Source organism: Ixodes scapularis, unplaced genomic scaffold, assembly GCF_016920785.2.
Source record: "Ixodes scapularis isolate PalLabHiFi unplaced genomic scaffold, ASM1692078v2 PGA_scaffold9__187_contigs__length_104089568, whole genome shotgun sequence".
In the NCBI taxonomy this organism is placed as follows: Eukaryota; Metazoa; Arthropoda; class Arachnida; order Ixodida; family Ixodidae; genus Ixodes; species Ixodes scapularis.
In genome coordinates, this window is record NW_024609884.1 from 37,636,381 (window position 1) to 37,654,516 (window position 18,136).

An 18,136-nucleotide genomic window follows, 5' to 3' on the forward strand; every position below is an offset into this window, starting at 1 on the left:
CTTTGCCATGCTAGTGCGACAAAATGGGCGGCTTAAAAACCTGTATTATCTATTTTTATTACTTCAAGAACGACCGATTTTACAGCGAAATTATATATGACTCAAAGGTCGGATTTTTTTAATTTCTTCGTGTCGTCGTCCTCACAAAAAAAAAAAAAAAAATCCTTTTTGCGATTCAAGCAAAAAGTGGATATCACGCATGCAACATACAGCACAGCATGCGTTATAATAGAACAAGCATAAAACGAGCATCCGAACCAGATAATTGATGATAAGGCGCTCGTGATAACAATGCGAAGCGGGTATACCGCTCACCGCATACGTTTCACTGTAAAGATTACTGTTGAGGAAACTGCCGCGGCCACAGTAACTTGCGACGTGGGGAATGACGTCACTTGCCTTTCATATACAAGAAAGATTTTGTACAGTGCATTTACATTTCTTTGGTCAATCATTTGGAATATACCATTTTGCCGTTTACAAACATGAACTCCTTGCGTCCCCAGCGACTTCCGGCCGCACCGCCTTTGCAAGCCTGTTGAACTTGCTTATATCACCAGTGCTAGAAAGCATAGATGCTACACGGACAAGAAAGTTGGAGATTGAGCGAGGGCCTTCGGCTCTACAATATTACATCTTGGCTGAAGCAAGTTGGTTTACAGGAATACTCGAAACATTTTAACGGATCTTGCACTCCTTCGTTCTTTTGGCGTTCACCTGGAAAATTGGTGTTTTAGCGTTTCATCTACATTTCAAGCAGCGGTGTTAAGGTGGTCTTTGTTCATTATTTTTATAAACCTGAAGTCTTCTGGTACATCAAAGATTGGAGCACCACCTGGTGGCGCTTGCCATAAAAACGGTCTATAGTGCAGTGGGCAATCGTTGGAGGTGATGCCTCAGACTCGCTGCCCAACCCCCCCCCCCCCCCCCCCCCCCCCCCATGGCGTGGATTGGAGCCCCAACTTTTTTTCCCTCGTCAATTCGATTTCATAGTTGAACATGGCCCCACACAGATATCAAAAGGAATAACTGTATGACGTCCGGCTGGTGAATTATCTTCTAAATGATAACGATATCAACGACTTTATTCTTCCGGTTTCAAATGACGAGGCATGCAATTTGCAATCGTTCATATTTATCGACGCAGTGAAAGAACGTAAAGGACCTGCGTGGCTTATCATGTGGGTCTATTTCTTAAGATATGCTAGTGAGCGACCAGGGAATTGGAAATGGTCTTCAAGGACACGTTTTCAACCAAGAATTACGGTAGACAGCTGGTAATCTGTATAAGTAATTACTTTATTTTTAAAATCCAATAGAGTTTGTACTTGTGATCGAAAATCCAAAAACTAAATAAAGAGAAATCGTTTGCCAATCAACAAGTTATAAACAACTTGGTTGTAAACAATCAGATACCCCGAACTCGAATCTCAGCAGAGAGACGACACGAGTTCATTGGTTTCAAGCAACAACCGAGTTCTTCGAAGCGAATGGCGTTTCGGCGAAGGCGAGAATGAAAAACAAACAGCCAACGAAACAAGAACATATGACTTAGCGGGCCCGAACTTACCCTTAACTACGCTTTTGGTGAACTTGAAGGCGGATATTGACCTCAAAGCACCAGGGAAAAAGACTAAAGATAGAAACGCCCCAAATAAAACAAATAATCCGGCGTCGAGCGACAGTTAAGATCTCCTACCCGATAAAACTATCCAGCTCAGCGAGTCCTCACTCAAGTTGTGGCTCTTTTTCAGGCGGCGTCATTACTTCTGTCGTGGGTGATTAGAAGAGAGCGACGGAGGAAGGTAAGGGAGAGAGAAAGCCTGTCGCGGGGGTAAAGGTGACGGTCGTTAAGCGAACCATGTCTGCGTGGTGCCGAAGAGACGACCAGACCATACGCTCACCTCGGCCCATATTTGTCCTACTCTCTTCAACTTGTTTCTTTTGTTGTCGTTGTTTTTCTCGGTTCGCATCTTCAGGGCCGTTTCTAGAGTTCCGCGACATTAGCGAATGCTGGTATGTCCGTGTGTTGTTCGGGGCAGTCTTCTTAACGACTCCTTTACCGGCCGGTGTCGTTTCGGGGAGAGGGAGGAGGGGGGGCGTACGTTGCTCTGGCCACTAGAGGGAACCTCTGTTTCTGAATACAGTCGCCTGTTAACGCCATCTGCCAACGATAGCCGAGCAACACGGTCGGACCGGGAGGTGTGTTCCTGGCGTACCAGTCTCCTGTTGCAGGCTCGCGCTAGATGCGCTCGGTTCTCGGTAAGTCCGGAAGCGTGTAGCCCGTCCTGCGTGGGAGAAGCGGCGAAAGTTCTCGGACTGGACCGTGGAAGACTCTGCCCAGCGGACCCCTGCATTTCGTCGGTCGGGACACACGGGGAGGGAGGAGCAGGCCTTTCCAGTCTTTCCCGGCTTTCCTTTACCTAATGTCTAGGTGAACTCGCTTCTCGGCGTTTGTTTAAGCTTTGAGGCAAAAAAAATAAAGTTAGAGGAAAAAACGGGGGGGGGGGGGGGGGGGAATTTATCGCCGCGCGGATGATTAGAGGGAGCGTTTTTTCTTCTCATTTCGAGCTGGACGCCATCATCACCGGGCCGTGATGGTCGCCGGACTTCGTCATTAGCGTTACGCATCGTCATCTTCGTGACTTGCAGCCTTGACCCCCCTCGTCCTCCCGGGGACGGCGGAGGGGTGTCCGAGACCTGTCCGTGAGCTGCGCGTGCTGGCCGACCAGACGGACGGACGGACAGCCCGGCAGGCGGGTCGGCCTGGCTTAATTACTGGCGATGCGATCGCGTGTGTAATTAAGGGGGTGAAAAGCGCGCTGGCGCCAGCTAGGTTTTTCAAGTTTACGTGAGACGCAGCGAGACACGAAGTCTGGAGCGGAAAAGAGAGGACGCCGGTGAAGAGGAGTGAGAGAGAGAGAGAAAGTTGGGCGAGGAAACTGACTGAAATTGGGCGAGTAGTTGTACCGGTTGGAAGACATGCTCTTTTGTTTTCTGGTTGGGGAGCTCTTATCGTTCGGGTTTTTACCGGGAGGTACCTGCGCCAAAATCATTGTCGTGTGTTTCAGACAAGCGAATGGATTGATTGTGATTGTCGTGAAAAGTGTGATCTTGGTATATATAGCACAATGGAATAAAAAGACGAAGGGGATCGCAGTCCTTATTGAAACTCCTGTTTGCGCCTTCTCAGAAAAATTCAACAGAGGTTTGGGCTACTGAGAGCATCAAACCAATTTCTCCTTTACATTAATTTTCTTTTCTTTGTAGTATTCGTTTGAAACCCTAATAACCTCTTTTTTATGCACAATCTTAACAGTGGTACACTCTAAAAAAAAACAAAAAAACGTGCGTCTACTTTCCCGCACAACACTTGGAGAGCCAATCATCGCAACTTATGGAGGCAGTTCAGCAAATGACGATGCTGAAACATATGTTTAGACCAACAAACGCAATCTGGGTTGCAATATTAAGCAATGCAAAAGGTCACGCTTGCATTGCTTAATGCCACAACTCAGACTACGTTTTTCGGTGTAAACAAGTGTTTCGGCATCGTCATTCGCTGAGCTGCCTCCGTAAGTTGTGCTGATTGGATCTCCGAGTGTTGTGCGTGAAAGTAGACGTACAGACTTTTTTTACAGTGTAGGCCCTTGAAAACAAAGATTAATACCGCTGAAGGGCACGTTAAAGCCCTTCAGAACGAACTCCTTTAAAAAAACGGCGAATCAGCTCGCGATCTCGAGCTTATCGGCGAGTGCTGGTTCGTTCTGTTCGTTTTGAAGGCCCGTCTGACAGCGGTATAAATATACTTTGTATTTCTAAGTTCAGACGCAGCCGACTCGAGGAGGTAATACTACCAATCAAGTAGAGTCAAAAGCGCAAGTCACCGGACCTTTTCAGATTATGATTCGTTCAGCGATGATAGAACGCGTACAGAAACACGGGGGGATGATGGTGCGTTTTTGACGCTGTCTGATTAGTCCCCCCAGCTCGTACAGCGTCGGCTGCGTCGGGTCTTAAGCGGAGGTGAAGTATACTAGCAAGTTCCTGAATTTTCTTTCATCAGCTCCAACGCGTCCGGCAATGCTGCACGCACAATGTCAGGACACTCCTTCGACGAGCTTGGCTTTTTTTTTTTTTTTTTTGTACGTTGAATAGGGTGCTCGCGTCGTCGAAATGGCAGGCTGTCCGTAGGGTGCCTACATGTTTCCGCCGCTGTCCGTAGTTCCGCCTAACTTGCCCCATCTGCACTGATTGAAGCCTCGCCCATCTTTATCCCCCGCCGTTTTTTAGTGCACTTTCGGATGCAAGAGAGGGGAAAAAGACAGTTGAAAGAGTCCCTGATTTCACTGCCGATTGTGAGAATTGAGTTTTATCCATACCCTTGCAGGAAGCTGCATTTCACTGCAAATTGTGACTGTGCCGTCGTCGCTTCTTCTTTCCAATCCCCCCCCCCCCCCTTCTTTTTGTGTTTTGTTTTGTTTCGTACCTAGCTTTTTTGTGAGGGCTGACTAGCTCGGAAGCATGTTTTCTCTCTATAGCTTTTCCCACTCCGCTTCGTTTTTGTTTTTGTTTTGATACACAAGGACTGTGTTGTTTAGCAACCCCGTCGACTCTGTTCGTTGTTGATTCGCAAGATCGTTCTTATTGTGTGTGTGTGTGTGTGTGTGTGTGGTGGGATAAAACCAAAAGCGCACTTTATGCTTTCGGTTGCTCTTTCTACATTTGATTTTTTTTTTGTATTGCAAGACGTCAACTTCAATTATATTATGTACCATAGTGAGGACGCATACGCTAGCTTATCTCAAATCTCAATACATTTTTTTTTTCTATAAGCGGTTTCTGAAACCTCATGATTTTTCACTATAAGCAAGACTCTAAGGCTACATTTTTTTTTTTTGTATTTTGGCATACGCTTCTTTTAGAACATCAGAAAGTATACTCAGAAGTAGATACGCCTCCTCTATTGGTGTGGCCCACGAAGATTTTTATATGCATGCTACAACAAAAGCTACGATGCCCCAACCCGGTATGCTGAACGGCGAAGGCAAGTGTTTTTAAAACAAAGGAGCTGTAATCAGCATTTCTTGTTTCTTGCTTAAAGAATGTCAGAAATATTGCCATAGACAAACCAAACATACCAAAAGCACCTTGGCGTCCTGGTTAACCGTAGCTATAGTAGTAAAGTTGCTGAGAGGAACATGAGAAACGCTCTGATTATAAAGCGTAATTCGGGCCACATCATGCCGTCAATGGCATAATTTGAAGGCATCGTATTTTTGTTTAAGGTTTTCTGTCACTTACAAATAACTGAAATGTATGATTAAGTCATACCTGCAAAGTGATTAAAAGCTTCTGGAGATAAAGTTTATTTTGGTACTAATTCAACAAATGTGCTTTCTTCTCTTGCATATTTTTCTCTCATACTTAAATGACTTTCATTTGAATCAGTTGCAACTGCTTTTACAACGACAATTAGTCAAAAAAATATAAAAAACATTTTTAAGTCATATATGGAAACCTTCAATATTTTCCCATCGGGGGTATCTTTCTCTCGCAAAAATATATTATCTATAACTTTACATGGTGTCGATTACTCTCTTAAAAAAATGCAGGTGCATTATTTTCACAGCTTCTAAATTCTGACAATCACTAGGCCCAACGTCTGCTTTTCTGTAAACATTGCATATCTCTCCATTTAAGCTCGTGTTAAATGAGCCGCAGTGAGCACCTTAAAGATTAAAAGTTGTGCGTCTCGCTATGTTTTTCATTTGCGCTTATCTATTTCCTTACTTATCTTGGATTTATAAACACATATTGTTAATAACTTTATTCCAAATGACGACCAATCGCCGTTTTACGGGCGCTTAAAATGCCTTCAGCACGAACTTTATTAAATAATCGGGGAATAGAGCTCGCGGTTTCAAACAAGCGCGTGTCAATTGGAATGCCCCATTTCGCCGATTCTTGAAAAGAGCCTTTTGAAGTCCCTTTAACGTACCTCGTCATGTAGGGCCCGGGAGTATTATATGTGTTCATGTCACGGACTCAAAGCATATCATGAACAGCGAGTAGAATGGAAACACGTAGGATCTCGTAACGTTTCCGCCATCAAAAACGGAAAGGCGGTCGTCAAGCGCAGGCATACGTCGTCTGGATGTAATGCAATATCTTCCAAGTAATTGATGTTGGTACTTATTGTATTTTCCGGGATATAGTACGCGGACTATACGTGTTTCAAAGTTGAAATTTTAGGCTGTGCAGGCTTTCTACGCGTGCGGACTGTACGGGAATGCTGTTTTTCAAGATTGTTCATTATGACGAGACGTGACGGATTTTGTGAACGAAAGAGTATGCGAATGATGATTTATGTAAAATACAAGGGGGCTTCTTTGTGAGCTAAGAAAGGAGACATTTGTCTAGGTGTGCCGTGTAGGAGAAGATTTTTGTGTCAACTAAGCACCAGGTGCGGACTTTGCACGGCGTGCGGACTATAAACCGGGTGCGGACTACCTAAACAAAAACTTTGATGTCTTACCCCAAATATGCCCCTGCGGCCTATACACCGGGTTATAGCCCGGTAAATGCGGTATTTCTTTTTTTTAAGCAAATGTAACTCTTAACAAGATGAATTTAAATATGTAGCTTGTGGGAGCCACTGGTTTCCCTCCCCCGAGAAGGCGTAAGCCGCGGACGTTCCGGCCGGAGTCGTCTGGCTTTGAGCCTGGTCGCTCCGTAACGTGTCGGGGAGAGTACGCCACCATGTTAGCTTACCCTCTCACACTCCCCCGCGCGTCTCCCGTTTTCGCGGCACCAGCGAGATCGCGCGGGACAGACAGGCCTTCCCTCCTCCGAATGGGCGAACGTCTGCTTAAAGGCACATTCTCACCGGCGATGTAAGCAGTCGCGCGATGCGACTAGATCGCATCGCAAAGAAAGTTAGATGGTCACACCGGCGTGCGCGATGAGTGAGTCCAACGCCTTCGTTGGCGAGTCGTTTCTCGAAAACTCTCGCTCCGAACGCCGTTGATTGGCTCAGCCGCTCCGCGACTAGATCGCATCGCAAAAAAGTCGGGTCGAGAAGCGACTGCTCAAGTCACGTCGCTTTTTACCCGCGATGGTCGCTTTTGCGATGAAAGTTATCGCGCGACTAGATCGCATCGCCGGTGGGAATGCGCCTTAAGGAGTCCTGGAATGGACTCCGGGCGATGGGTCGAGTCGCGGCGTGAGCTCGTCCGACCGGCGATGACTCAACGCTAGCGTTTCCCCTGGCTCTGACAGTCGGCGTCCCCTCCTCCAAGTGGGTACGTCCGCCTACGGAGAGCCCTGGCCCGAACTCCTGCGACGACGAGTAGCCGCGTGAGCCCGGCCCACCGGCAATGACCCCGCTCGCAATGCCCCTTTGGCTCTCAAGTCAGCGGGCGCTGCGGGCACTCTGTGTCCACGGCTCGCTTGAGCGCACTGTCTTGTTGGAGACCCCTGTTTCCCAAATAAACGCTGTTGGATACCGGGATCATCGTGGTTGGCATGACCTTGGCGAACCCGACGCGGTGACCGCCCTCGCTGGTAGCCGTCGGCCGCGCGGTGGGGCGGGCATCGGGTTCCCCTCAACACCGGTCCCCAGACGTAAAGGTACGTAATCCTCGCCCACGAGCCATATTTAACTATATAGCATATCAGCGCTCGCAAATGTAGGGAAAGTTTCTATATAAAGTAACTTAATTGCTTTCTATGCAAATTTCATGGCTGTTGTACCGGTGTAACCATACAAGACGGCCTTAGAAATTCAAATTTGACTTTCCGTCCTCTTACAACGGCGTGAAAAAAAAAGAAAGAAAACAAGAGCCACACACAGGGTGTCTAGAATGGGTCTTCGCGTGTATTCCTACAGGATACGCGGGGAGTCACGCAATCCGTGTATCCCTCCCCCCACGCAAGGGATACACGGATTGCGTCAGGCGCTTGTATATAGACTCACCTGGGGTCGTGTTGCGCGGCGCGAGGCGCCTCGTGGAGACTTGGGGCGGCTGATTTTTCAGCCTTGACCCATTCTCGGCATCCCCTCCTGCGGCTGCCCGTGTAACCGTACTACCATCCATCCGATGCCCGTGTTCTCGTTTTACCGCCATTTTACCCCCTATATTTCCCCCTGGTCGTATCCATTGTGGTCGACCGTCAGGGTTAGGCGAGTCTCGTCCCAGGGATTCCGATTTGGGATGACTGTTATTTTCTTTCTCTTTGGGAGGGGAGCGTGGATAAAGGGGGAAAGCAACAAATACAGAGTTTTTTGCTGTTACTTTCTGAAGTTGGTTTTTGGGAGTCTGTCTTTCCCGAAGTGGGTCGGTGGCAACGGCGAGTTCAAGTATATTTCGGATATTTTCACTGCACAGAATTCTGCCCGGTGACGTTGCTAGAATAAACGTTAAATTAAAAAAGAAAAGAAACAGCAAACGACGACAGATAAAAAAACTAGATAAATAAATAAATAAATAAATATATATATATATATATATATATATATATATATATATATATATATATATATATATATATCTGACAAGAATTGTAAAATGAGAAAAGGAACACACACGACCGATGTTCCAGAAGAACAAAAATGCCCCTCGAAGTACACCGCAGCCACAGGAAGCTGCAAAAGATCCCACTGTCGACAAATTGGTGGATCGTTTATATTTATATGTACTTAGATGGCGTGGCGTACAAAATAACGCCGGGACAAAACTATAAACATACATGGGCGAGGACGCAGGAAGGAGAGCGAGGAACGCAGAGAGGGCTTGATAGGGGAAAGAGGCGGAGAGGCGTTACACGCGAGATCAGGGAGTGCGAGTCTCAGAAATGTGTGTCAGCCCGGTCGAGAGCACTGGGGGTGTGTGTGTGTGCGCGCGCGCGCCCGTCTGTCTGTGTTTGTCGCTGCTTTTGCATCTGCTATCCGCATTCTGTCGTCGCCAGTCAAAGGGGGATTGGTTGCTTGGTTCGCTGATTTCGGGCGAGGTTTTTTTAGTTTCTTTTTATTGTATTGTTGTCATTTAATTTTTATTTTGTCGCGTCAATTTTTTTTTTCTCATAGAAAGGGATTTTTTCGTGCTCTTTTTCGCCACACGACGTAAGCACCGGTACGGTAGTTGTACCATGCTCACGGTATTCGTTAAAGTTGTTGTGTTCGTGGAATAATAATAGTAAAGAAAGATTTCGCACAAAAAGAAAAAAAGAAGGGAAAGAGAGTTCACGATCGAGGAAAGGGAACTAGGGGATAGGGAGAGCTCCATAAAGTTTATAGGCACTCGTGCTGGGCACGCGCAAGTTTTTTTTTTTACTTATGTTTTATGCATGGTGTTCAGCGCAGACCCTGCAGTTGTGTATGTTTATGGCAAGTTTTAGCCTGTTGTCTGCGCGTCGGGTGACGCGCATGATTTTTTTTTTTCTTTTCCTTCCCCAGAGGTTAGGGAGGCGGGTTGGGGGATGTTTGGAAACTGGCTGTCGTTTTTCGCTGTTCGTTCAAATTTAGGGATCCCTTTTATAGGGAAAACCTGAGCTAGCCTGAATTATTTTTTTTTCGTAGGGGAGGCGGGCTGCTGTTTAGGTTTGGTAGAGTTAGCTGCTTGTCGTGGGATGGCGAGGTCCAGTCTGTTGATCCCGGGAGCTTCTCTCAACGTAAGTGGGTCGTTATTTGGATTTAACTCTGATGGATACATGCGGCTTAAGTGTAGTTCATGAGAGCAGTCGTCATGCACTATGAGATAAGTGTATCTCTAGGTATCATTGAGAGGTTCTTACTTAAAGCTAAGAAGTATAAACCCCCGTTTATTCCCCTTCAAATGCCACGCGATCATTGCATGTGTGTAATACTAAAAACAAAACAAAGTTTTTTTATATATCCTGAACTGGAGGGACCATGGAGAGAAGGGTGGGATGGTTTATTCTGCGACTGAATTTGAAAACTCGAGCGCTTTAATTTTGCTAATTATAACTCTGTAGTTGAATAATTACTTGCCTTTCCTTGAAATTTGTATCTCTAAACATGAGCGAAAAGTCTTTATCAGTTTTAGGGAGCGATATATCGACTCCTATATTATTGTTATATTCGTACCAGATGATAATGAGCGATGTGTATCGCTATATTGATTGTAAAAGGTTGAAACCTTTGATGAAAAATGTCTCATCCCGTACTTTTCTTATCCACTTCTTGGTGGCCATTGTTTCGGGTGTACTATATAATATAATATCTTTAAAAAAATATTTCGGAAGAGCTTGTTTTTTTACCGAGGTATAGTTCATCATATAATACACTCGTATAGTGAAAGTTAGTTTTCACAACCTGCGTAGTAGCTTTTAATTGCGTGTTTTTAAGTATCATATTTTCCGCTCAAACTGCTTTTTGCATGCTACTTGTATTTAAATCCACAATCGAGTGCGCGGAACTTCCACCACCACGGCGATACCTCTGCCACGTGACAGCTCTATATCAGCTTGGCGCCCCGAGTTCCAAACAAAATCGTCGAGAGGTGGCTTTCTTCTGCACGGGCCCCGCACGCAACCAGAGGTGGGGTGATAGAGATGCGAAGCAAAGCGATTTGATGGCAGTTGCACGAGAGGCGGGTGCGAGGTCTCACTCGAGTCATCGGTGAATGAGCGACGCCGCGACGCGGTCCATTCGAAGGGACGGCTTCGAAGCCGCGCCATGCGTGCGTTTAGACTCGAGAACGAAACCCATCGGCGCAGGTGAGCGATGGGCTGATTTGGCCTGGCACCACCAGTGCAGCTAGCCGCAGTGTAAACACTTTTTAGCATTTCAAAAAGCTACGGGACGCACCCGGACTTTGAAGAGCACCGGGACGTGGCAGTGATGGAGAATTCGTTGGTCCCGTCTCACTTCCTTTTTTTCTCTCTCTCTCTCTCTATTCGTCGTTTGCGCACGTTTTCCTGTTTGCTTTCCTTCATTTTTCTGTGTATTTTCACCAACGCGGAGAGTGATTCCATGATGTATCGCGTTAGCACCGAGCCGGCCGTGATCAATCACTATCGATCAGAGGAGCCATTCTTTGTCGCAGCGTTCAAGCACCTGACCAAACAACCGCACCAGTGCTCGGCTATATCTGTGTAGGTTACGCCGAGGCGGCGATGTGGATGCGTGTTTGGAGACCCGAGGTGCGATTTGAATTTTAAACACAACGGTGTCCTTTTTTGTTTTCCCCTGTGCCTCGCGTGCTTTCGTGTGCGTGCCTTTGCGAGTGTGTGTACTCACCGGTAATCTATATGGGCACGAATGCCGAACAGGTGTTCCGCCCCGTCGCTGTTTGGGACTGACAGTAAATTGGGGACTGTCCCGAGCCACCGGAATGAAATGGGTTCGTGCTTTGCATTCCCGGCTGCGCGGCTGTTGAGTTGTTGTCGTAGCTTTTGCTTTATTCCAGTATTCAGGTTGCAGATTGGCTCGTCAGTTGCTTGCATTTTTGGGTTAGCTGCAAACTGAGCATGAATCGCAGTGGAGGCTTGCAGGTAAACCTAACGTATTGTGTATGGTTACTGGCAGATTAGGACTAACATTATCGCAACATCAAATGGAAATTGCTGAGACGTACCTGGAAGCAATCTGCAAGTAATAACGCCGTCCCAATTGACAATGACTTGTCATTCTTCAACTACCAGGTACTACAGTAGTATGTTTGTTTATTTGTCTGTTTATTTTCAATTTGACAATACAGGATTGCTTGGGAGCTGAGGAAAAAGGCGACGGAAAATGTCGCCTGACTGGGCCTTTAGCACCAGGCTATACTCGCAGCACGAGCAAACTACAACAGAGCAAAACAAAAACAACTTGAAAAGTGCCAATAGACTAGAATATACAAGACATACAACGCAACAACTAAATTTGAAAAAAAGCCACCAAAACATCAAACCCCATTAGAAGCCATTAAACAAGATTTAGGAAATACATCTTCGATTGTTTCCTGAAGGTCTGCGGAAATGAAGTGTGTTCCAATATATAAATTTAGCCTGGGTAAATGTTCAGGAGGTTTGGAATTCGCCAATTCAATAGTTGTGTGCCATAGCTAGTCCTGACCCCACTTTTCACAAAATCTCTATGTTTAAAATTGTACTGTGTATCAGAGCTTGCATATGTAGAAACAATTACATTTCGCGGTCGGCTTTTAGTGAAAAAATATTACTTCAGACAATCGCTGGTTATATAAGGCTTCAATATTCAGTATGCGATTCGATTCAAAGTAGGAATAAACATGATCGAAGCTCGATTAGTTTTGAATAAACCGCACGCCTGTTTTCTGCAATCGGTACAGACCTTTAATATTAAATTCAGATGTAGCCCCCCAGACAAGTAAACTATGTACTCGCGAATGAACGGTAGTGAAACAAAGCTGACCTTTGAGCCACATAAGAAGTAATGTTCGGAATCTATTCAGCATGCCTACAGATTGTGCGATACTACGTTTCACACGACTTACATGGAACGTCTAACGAAGGTTTTTATGAAACTCTACTCCTCAAATTTTGTAATCAGAAACCCGTTGTAATGATTGTAATCGAAATATTAAGGAGCTAGTAAGATTGATGGCTCTATTAATGAAGGATTGGCGTCGAGCCATTTGAATAGAGTTTTTAGCCAGATATTAATGATAGGAATAAGGGAGGATAAGTTTCTGGATGAAACAAACAACAACAACAACAACATTCGTATCATCCGCATAGAGGACAATGTCTGGAGTTCGAGGGATGGAAACTATATCATTACTCAAGAGAAGGAACAATGCAGGTCCCAATATAGATGCTTGTGAAGCACCACATTTTATATATTAAGTTTCAGAGGCTGTATTATTAGAATTACCATAAACTGTGTCCGATTTGTCAAATAATTGCGTAACAATTCGAGAGGAGTTCGCCTTATTTCTTAATGTCTCGTTTTAATAGAATCGAAGGCTTTGTTAAAATTTAAAAATATGTCTTTAGTATACAGTTCGTTCTATATACCACTGATAAGTTTATCTCTAATGTCAAGTAAAGCAGATTCAGTAGATGTCCCCTTCTGAAAGCCGTATTGGTTTGCAGAAATTAATTGGTGTTTATGAGGATGACTTACTATCCTCGAATAAATTACTTTCTTTATTATTTTGAAAGAAAGTAGAACTAATGATATAGATATCTAGTTACTGATATTATCAAGAGTACTACCCATATGCAAAACCGGGATTGTGGCAGTTTTAATTTTTTCCGAACAGATTCCTGTAGACAATACTAGATTAGTGAACTAGCCATACTATGTTACATATAAGATCTTAAATCGCATTATTTGGTGCCGCTTTTATATCATCAAATAGACAAGAAAAATTACTTTAAAAACTGTTTATTAGGCTAACAATTTCTTGGGTGGGGGGGGGGGGGGGGGGGGTAAAGGAACACAGAATGTGAGAGATTGTTCCCTATAGTACCTCCTAATATCCTCAGAGGTCGTGACACCTGAAACACCGAAGTATAAAAAAAAAGTCGGTTAAAATCATTATCATCAGCTTTACCATTTGAAGTTTTTTCACTTATTTTCATTTCAGCTGGTACACTGGTTGCTGTTTTCTGCAGTCGTCCTTTCATGATACGCCACGTTTTCTGAGGGTCCCCATAAATCTCTGCAAATTTATCAGTGTAGTAGCGAATGCGCGAATTCTTTCTATCAGTACCTAATATATTTCTAACTTTTTTGTACTCCTTCAAAATAGATATATCTCTACATAATACATCCGTTTATTGATTTTTTTTTTTGGAATAGGTCACGAGTCATCCAGGGCTCTCTTGCTTTTCTGCTCTGTTTAATTGTCCCTGTAGGAAAAGCACAGTTGTACAGCTCAATTACCTTATTTAAGAACAGGTTGTATAGTACATCGGGATTCGGTACTTGAAACAATTCGCTCCAGCCCATCGAAGATACTAGCTGACCAAAATATAGAATATTCCTCTCTGTGAAAAACCACGTGGTTATAGTTGTATTTGCTTGTCGGGTGGTATGCGAGAAACGTTTCGGAATAAAACAAAACAGCGAAAGATGACCACTTATATCGCTTGTGAGTGCATCTGCTTTGGTGTCGGCTTCATAACAGCTTGTCAAACAAAGGCCAATGAGTGTTTCACCAGAGTCTGTAATGCGAGTGGCTAGATTCATTATATTTGAAAAACCATATCTTTGCTAGAGAGGCTTCATGCTTAGATTAAACGCGATTCATAATATGTCAGCATATTTTATCCTCTGCCCCCGTTTGATTAGGCAAAATGATTATTTTCGGTGAAAATGAAGAGGTGACATTTCGATAAATGATTTTCACCTTTTATTCAAATGATGTCCTATACCTTATGAGATAATGAAATTAACAAATGGGCGTTGGACGCGGTGCAGAGAGTTGCGACGAAAAGGTGTCAAGGAAGACCGAAATATTTGGAAAGCCACGCCCCGACTCGTATGATGAGCTGCTTGGACCGACCTCTCTTAATTCTTTAAAAGTTGTAGCGCACTAAAGTGTCTCGTAAATGTGTGTGTGACGATTTTGAAGGATGAGATAAGAGGGATCAAACTCTACAGACTCAATTGACGTTGCTCAAATAAGTGGCTGTGGGACCCCACTTTTCAATACTGATACGGCAACTCTAGGGATAACGTAAAAAAAGTATGCAATGTGCGACGTGTCACAGCTTGGTTTGCTTCTTAATGGGATCGTCGGAGCTCTGCCATGTTATTTACTCGACGTGCGTTATGCCCCCCAATGAATTGGGTAATCTGTCTGCCTCTTTCACATCTGCACTAAATGCGGAGATGTAGCCTTTCCAGTTGTCCCATTGTAACCTCTGGAACGGAAGGTGAAGGGTTTGATCCCTGGAAGGTCCTTTTTTCGGATGAATATTTTGGCCTTCGCTCAAAAGCTTCAGCTTCTTTGCGACATCAATACCTAATATTGCATTTCCTTTCGCATCCGGTGTACTTGAATGCACTTACTGAAGCAGCATCATGTAATCGCAATGAATGTGGACCATACAAGTGTATTTGATTAATGCTAAAACCATCAACATTCCACGATTTTCAATCTTCAAACGCAAGAAATTTGTCCATTCATTCGATCACAATACTCCAAATGCCTATTTGGCATTACATGAGAGGAATCATACAGTTCGATAACATACTTAAAAAAACGATAATTAAAGCAATACAATGTGCGAACAATAGAATAGCACATGCTGCACAACAGATCAACTTTAAAACAAAATGATAAATAAAAGCGAACTAATATTTTGTCATACAAACACGTATCACTCAGACATGTTGCATCAACAAAATATATGAACGCCTCAAATATGCCCAAGCAAACCTGAAATATTCAGTTCACAAGAAAACATGAGATTTCGCACTAATTATTATTCAATGAAAATTGTGTTAATGTATCCTGTGCATCCTCTTCATTATTGCATAGCTTACCGCTACTGTAATTGAATTACTTTAATTTAGTTATTCATAGTTTAATGTTGTAATTAATGTTTTCGTCTGAAACTAACTCTAGTAATTTATCTTATTTTTTCGTATAAGTATAACTGCAAAACTTGAAACCCAATAACAACTACTCTTTAATGATTTTGACATACTGGTGTGACATTCTACAAAATCACAAACAAGAAAAAAAAAAAAGAGAGAGTGATTTGCTGATTGCCCTTTTGCCAACTTCCGGGACTTTAGGAGCGCCGAGACTGACAGCTGAGCAAATGCCAAAGCCACAGCACCTGCAGAGGGGCACAAAAGATGGCTCGCACAAAGCGAGTGCCTTTCCGTTGTCTATATATAAAAAAAAAAAAATAACCAAAAGAGTGTTATTGTGTATTGCAGATTGAATGTCGGTCATTTACTGAAAAATTGAGAGTTTGAGCCTTCATTAAGTCTGTCGAGTGCCTACTATCATTAACACATTAATCATAGCTATAAGGTTGATATTCTCAATAATAATATTTCTGCAGGTTTTTTTTTTTTTTACTTTTATATCTTAAATGTTGATTGACTGGAGCCTTGCCTTTCCGCTTCGATTGCTAACCTCATTAATATTTTTTTTTTATTATGCATTCTCTTAGTAACACGTGCACTTTGTCATTGCTTTTGTATACTTCCTCCACTCTGCAATGTATCACATTGAGGGGATTTGACACAAATAAATAAATAACTCATAGATCCATTTTAACTTGAACTGCCATGTTTACCAAAATTATTGGCGGTTTTGCTAAATAATAGAACTCACTCACATCATACTGAAAACTCAGTTCCCATATCATTCCATTAACCAAATAGGTGAACAAAGGCACAAAATGTGACGAATCTAAAACGCCGTTTAATGAATATTCAACGACCAGGCAAGAAATGAATGAGTAATTTGAGTGCGAGAAAATGCTATCCCATCAACATCATTAAAGTCTGGTCTCAAATTAAAGCAATTGCTAAAAAATCATGATAATAGGCTTGTAATACGTAATTCTAATGAATTACGTCTTCCGCGTTGGAGAAAAATATTCGGAATTTTAATTAAATCACATTTCCGAAGTAATATACCCAAGCATGATCTTCGCACGTGATGTGCATTTTGTAGGAGGATAATATACTAATGTTTAATTAATCTTTAATATTATAATTCTATCGTTTACCAGTAAAAACCTTATATTGACATAATTGTATTTGCTTTCTTTTTATTACTGTTTTCGTGAGTTCAATTTGTTTTCTATATATTTTTTTTAAACTTCTAATTTTTTTCTGCGACTTTTTTTTATTTAAGGCGCGCATCTTTAGGTTTTGCCGACGTGCTTGTCGTACGTGCGACACTTTACCCTGGTGGAAGTAAGGACAAAAATCTTTCATCACTTATGAGCAAGATCGAAAATCATTCAAAGCGCTGAGACCTCCCCTTTTCTTTCTGTCTTCTTAGCTGAGAGAAAGAGAGAGGGGGGGGGGGGGGGGACACACAGGAAGACGGGCAGACCGAGAGAGAAAGAGAGAGCGAGAGAGGGTCTTCTGTCGCCATTTGCAAAAAGAGAGGAGCAAGGAGAAGTCGCCGAAATTGCTTTCCATTAAAGCGGAGCTTCGGGTTATACGGGGGAAGCAAAAGCAAAAAGGGAGCTAGGGAGCCAAGAGGGGAGGGGGAGAGTGAGCCCGCTCACTGCTGCGAGCGATCGATAAATTTCTCGGGCGAAATTTTCCGAAGAAATGGGGAGGTATATATGTACAAAGAGGGAGAAGGGTGACCGAGGGAGAGAACGCGAATCAAGCAAAAAGAGCCAGGCCAAGAAGCGGCCTCATTAACAGCGGGCTGTTTCGCTCGGCAGCCAATCAGGATGCTTGGCAATTTTTGCCGTCTCTCCCGCTCTCTCGTCCCCGTGCCTTTTTCTTTGCTTCCCCGACCTTTTTTTTTTTTCCTCGTCTCTTCCCGGCTCACCCTTCCCTCCCGCCATTATTCGATGCAAGATTAGGAATAATTGGCTCCGCCCCCTTTTTTCCCCTTTTTTTGTTTTGGTTTTGTTTCGGCCTTTCGTGTTGCTTTTTCGTCCGGTCACCTTTATATTTGCTCAATTACATTTTTTTCCCTACACGTAGCAACTTGGACTGCTTTCGTTTCAGTTGACTAGCTGTGCTCAGCTAGTTTGCACGTCGACGAGGGGCACTTTGAGCTTCGCAACGTACGCGAAAACAATCAACCGTCGACAGTTAGGAAATCGGTCTGCGGAATTGTGAAATGGATGTGATGATCGTCCTGTTTTGTGCATACGGGCAGAGCAGGGCTTCACGTATCGAGCAACAATGCTTTCCACTGCATAAACTCGCGGCGTTCTCCGAATGCGAATAAGAAATCGATGAAAAATTATGAGCATTCGCAACGTACTAAAAACAACGATGCGTAAAGAATGCAGACTATGGTGGAGGAACACGCAATATTTTCATCGGGCATATGCATATATAATATAGCCCAGCTTATAGCTTAGATTTTCTGAACCTTAGGATGTATCATACCAAGGCTCAGAAATAAAATGTAACTTAGGTTACTTTATGCGTATACATGTAAGTATGTTCAAAAACACGCTCAGAGTTCTCTAACTT